The 5,354-nt window shown below is 37.8% G+C and overlaps 1 long non-coding RNA gene across 1 annotated transcript; it reads right to left on the bottom strand.

Moving 5' to 3' along the window:
- Positions 1–1,305: 1,305 nt before the first annotated feature.
- Positions 1,306–4,804, bottom strand: LOC310691211. Its single transcript, XR_014518386.1, has 2 exons — positions 2,798–4,804; positions 1,306–2,571 (listed from the first exon to the last, which is right to left on the bottom strand). It is a non-coding gene; the product is annotated as an uncharacterized lncRNA (long non-coding RNA).
- Positions 4,805–5,354: the final 550 nt, after the last annotated feature.

The following is a 5,354-nucleotide window of genomic DNA, read 5'->3' as shown; positions in this document are numbered from 1 at the left end:
GCAGAGAAATGGGCCCTTTTGTTCAAGTCCAGCAGAGCAGCCTCATGCTGTCATCTTTTTGTTGAACAGATTCAAATCAGTGACTTATTAGTATATAGCTGTACTACAATGAATCCTTTGAGCCTGTGTTTCCCACTTGGAATGTTGACTGGAGTTCAAGTGGCTTCCTGATTGGCAGCCCGGAGGCTCTTGCATGTTTGCTCAGAAATGAGCCTCACTGGGGTTCAGTGTAGAGAGGTTTGCAGCCTTAGACCATTTTCACGTGAGGCACTTTTAAATAACCATTTGCATTCCACAATTCTGTTATGCAAATATAATACCCAGATTTTTTAAAATACTGATTTAATTTAAAAACCTTTTTGTGTAAACAAATAACATGGAAAAGGGTCAAAGATGCATTTGTGTCATATGTGAAAATACCTTTAGCTGGTATTTTTTTTTCCAGGGGCTACGCAAGGGTACACAGTACCGGCATCTCTTCTTTGTTGTTAAAAACTTCATGATGAGTACCGGCACCTATTTTTCTAGAAAAAAAGCACTTCCTTTACCTGTCTACTCACAAACTCGTGTCAATGTGGTATACCTTTCTGGCAGGAAAATCTGCAATGCTATATACTACTTAAGGGCACACTAAATTTTGTGAGGTATTAAGCCTGAAGGCCAACAAGACTAAATTTTATTGAATGAGAACTTCCACAAAAGTGTGCAATGTTAGGTTTTGTCATAATTTATCTTTTATAGATGAAGTTGACTTCATCAAATTATTCTCCTAAATTACAACTCTCTTCTACCGTCCCATTCATCAGTTGAATCCATTGATGGTATCCCAGCAAATATATGATACCACTAATATGTGTAATGGTGTAATCTATTCCTCTTTACTCAGAAGTAAGCCCCACTATGTTCAATGGTGCTTACTCTCAGGTAAGAGTACACGGGAATGAAGCCTAAAGCCATGTGTTGAATTTCACAAGCAGTGACAGGTTGGCACTGCAAGTAGCTGGACTGAGGTATACTTTTAGAATCAAGGTGGTGCAGATTCAAGCCCACATTCAGAAACTCAGTACAGAATGTCAGTATTTGAAAGCCATATTTTCTTAAGACTATCAGTTAAAAATCCCTATGGGAAGGGTGGGATACAAAATACAATTGCCTAATATGCGTTTTTAAAGTGTTGACTTTATTTTAAAACAGATTTTATTGGAATTTAGAAAAAGGTATACAGAAACTCAGATCTTTTTTGTCGAAAGTAAAATAATATAGATAAAAGCACAAACAGAAAGGAAAGGAAAATAGATAAAAGTGGAGATAAAAATAATAATGGGAGAAAAAAAGAAAATAAATAACTTCCAATTCCTCATCTATCAGCAATTTGTAAACATTATTCAACTCATCCACTCCAGTATTACACCTAATGAAGCCATTTTCTATAAACCAACATTATCTTCAGTCTTCAAACCCAAATGCCATTAGTTCATTTTCTTTTTCACGCAAAAAGGCTATAAGGGGTCTCCAATGTTTAGTAAATGTTAAGTGTCTTTTCTCTGAACATGTCAATTCCGCCATCTTGGCTACGTCCAATAGTTTTAACAATCATTCTATTGTTAGTAAATATGAGTCTTTCCATCTTTGTGCATATAAAAGTCTTGCTGCTATAGTCATGTATTGGAAGTTCCACAATCCGTTTCTCGTTTGTCCAAGCAGAAAGAGTGCTGGTTTCAGATGGAAGTTAACATTCAAGATCTCTGTATTGTATGAATTTGTGTCCAATATTTTTTAGCTTTTTGACGTGTCCACCAAGCAAGATAGAATGGCCCTTCATGTTCTTTACACTTCCAGCAAGTATTTGGAATATTTTTATACATCCTAAATAACGTCTCAGGGGTTAAATACCATGGTACATCATTTTATAAAAATCTTAACACAATGTGTATTTTAACCCTTTAATCCACGTATGTTCCCATTGTTCCATCTGTATATTATGCCCAGTCTTTTGCCCATTTAATCATACATTCTTTTACCATGTCAGATGGGCAGGGTACAAATAATAAAATTATTATTATTACTACTACTACTACTTGTTCTTGCATTTCAAATTTCAACAGTAATTTGTACATTTTCGCAATGACATGTTCATCTGTACACAACTGTATTTCAAAGTCTGCCTTTTTTCTATACCGAAAATCCTCTTTATCTGACTTAAATCTCTCTGTGTTGTAAGTAGGAAAACCATTGGAGAGACTGACCTTCCCTTGTTTTAACTTTAGTCTTCTTGGTTTCACCCTTATAATTCTTGGTATGTTAACCCTTTTTCTGCCTATCACATCTTTTCTATGAAATGCTTCTAGCGTTGAGATCCATAAGGGTATCTTCAGGTATAACCAAGGTTTAGATCTCTTCCAGATTCTCAATATAGTATGTCTGGTAAAATGTTTTTTAAAGTCCACATTGACTTTGACCTTATCATAACACAAATATGATGCCATCCAAATCTTAAGTCATGACTTAATTCCCAAAGTCTCTCATTTCTCAGAGACACTCTTTCATCCACTCTAAACAGGATACAACGTACTGATTCAAAACAGGCAGACCCAAACCTCTCCTTTTCCCTTTTCCCCTTTCCCCCTTTCCCCTTTCCCCCTTTCCCCCTTTCCCCCTTTCCCTTTTCCCCCTTTCCCCCTTTCCCTTTTCCCCCTTTCCCCCTTCCCCTTTTCCCCCTTTTCCCCCTTTTCCCCCTTTTCCCCTTTCCCCTTTCCCCTTTCCTTTCCTTTCCATCTTGCAATACTTTCATTTTGACTTCTGTTTCCCCCCCTTGCCATAAGAACTTAGATAAATCTTTTTGCCTTTAAAAGGTCACAATAGGTATTGTTTGGAATAAAAACATCATTCTAGGCAGAACATTAATCTTTATCACTGAAATTCTACCCAACAGCGAGAGTTTTAACTTCTCTCATCTTGACATATCTTTTCTAACTTCAGCCGATGTTTTAGCACAATTATTTTGCAACAATGTACTGTTCATATTTGTCATAGTAATACCGAAGTATTTAACTTTTTAAAAAATTGTAACCCTTTTTTCTCCATCAGAACCTTCTAGTTTTCTGTTGTCAGATTTTTGTTAAAATTTGTTTTCTGGCAATTAATCTTAAAGCCTGCCAACATACCAAAATCATTTAATTTATCCATAATAATTCCTATTCTCTGCAATGGGTTTTCTTAAGTTAACATCAAATTGTTTGCAGGTGCTCTTAGTTTGTAAGTTTCTTTTTAAACCATTACCATAACTCTCTTTATACTGATTTTATACCTAGTATCTTCATCATCATCTTCTGGAATTGCTCTGAGTCATAAGTAGAGCTCTTTTTCTCTCAATTCCAATAATGCTATGTCATCCAATATCTTTCCATCTCTCTATCTGCCACTTGACTTCCACTTTCCAACACTTCCACTCTGTCCTTTACTTGTTTCATTTCTCCAGACATTTGTGCGTAAGATGTTGGTATTTTATTTATTGTCTCCTCCAGTCAGTTACATTTTGTATTTGAAAAATGGCTGTGTCTTTTTAAGATTCATTTTTGAATTCATTTATTTCTGTTTTAAGAATTTCCATCTGCTCATTCATCATCTGCTGTATCAAATCAACTGTACTCTGGGTATCTAAGGATACTTTTCGTTCTTCTGTTTTCCCCCCTGGTGGATGTCATATTGGATATTAATATTGCTTCCCTTTTTTCCTTCCTAAAAGTGTTAATTTTAGATGGTTTAAAATAGAAGATCATCTTGCATAAATACACTTTTAATGTGGATAATAGGGGAAACAAACATGCCACAATAAGTTATGCCAGCACTTTATAAAACAGAATATAGTAAAAATAAGTGTTTCCATTGTGGTATTTTCAACAAATGTTTACATTTCTTACTCCTTTCTTTTAGTCTTTACCACTTTTAATTTTTTTTGAAGAAGTCAGTTTTTTGTCTCTAGTCAAGAGGTTTTTGGATTTTATAAGCACTTGTATATATGTATGTAAATTCAGGATATCACTTGATTCTGACAATGCTAAGATTTGTTTGACTATCTCTAATTTTGTAAGTTTTCTTACTTGTTTATGCCATAAGTTTGTATATAATTTTATTCAAATTATAAGTATTCTCTGCGTTCTCTGTTTTGTGTTCAGAATGTGTGGGTCTTGGTAAGTGGATAAAAGTGGCTATATCAGGTGAGATTTATATATAAGGTCATAGACTATTAGTATAAAACAGAGGGGGAATAATAGACCATAAACAACATGGAATGTTACATATGAAGTATAATACAAATGAAACATACAAAACTCTCCATCCTAAACTCACTGAGATCATATTAAGTCCTTGGTTGCCAAACTTTAAAATGGGGCCACCCTTATAATAATATACTCATCATCTTCCTTTCAAACGGACTTTTAACATAACACCCTTTGGTCTACCATGTAAATAATTTAAAATTGGGTGGATCAAATTCTCAACTTCTCCTGATCCCATGGGACTCTATTTCAGTGGAGTCCAGATAAACTGACAACACCACCACCCCATTAATGTTCCTCGCAGAGAATGCCATTGGAGAAGCTCTTCGAAGTTTAAAACGGGAAGAGCATTTGCGTGGACAGGTGGAGTCCCCCCAACCCCAGGCGACCCCCGAGCGGAATAATGACTCAAGACAACGTGCTATGGGATTAAAATTGGCCACAACCTATATTAAGTTTCAGGTGTAGGGAGACCTTGGCTCAGGCATTGGGAATTTATCCTTCCCAGTCCCCAGCCAGGGAGCTAGGAGACTTCAGGGTTATCCAGAATGTGTGGGGTTTGGGCTGGCTCTGGAGGACATATGTTCAAGCAGAGAGCCCACCCTCCCGTTTCGCCGCCTTCGCAGGGGAGAGCAATGACAACTTCTCGGCGTATGGCCAATGCCTCCCCTCAAGACCCCTTTAACGGGGAGCCCTGGTATCACTGCCGCAAGGGGGGGTGGATCACCGTTTCACGCCCCCCCCCATTTAGGAAGAGGATTCTGCCCAAGGCCTGAAACCGCCAAAGTTGTGACATTTTGCTATGGAAAAGACAAAACCTGCCAATGCAGGAAAATTCCTTTGTGGCCCTTCAACAGCGACCCTGACGTAGCAGCACCCGCGTACCTGTGGAGAAGAGGTTAACTTGCAAAAAGACGACTTAGGGAGGGGAGGGTGGGAGAAGCTCTGGAGCCGACTGCCACTTTACAGGTAAGATTCACCTGTTGTGTAGGCAGGACGGTCCCTCCCCTTACCTGGCCAATCCCCTGGCAACGCCTCCCCAGGCAGGATTGGGCAATTGGCTGAGGTAGGTGG

Source organism: Podarcis liolepis (assembly GCF_965112155.1).
Source record: "Podarcis liolepis genome assembly, chromosome: 1".
Lineage (NCBI taxonomy): Eukaryota > Metazoa > Chordata > Lepidosauria > Squamata > Lacertidae > Podarcis > Podarcis liolepis.
This window is presented reverse-complemented; position numbering and strand designations above follow the sequence as displayed.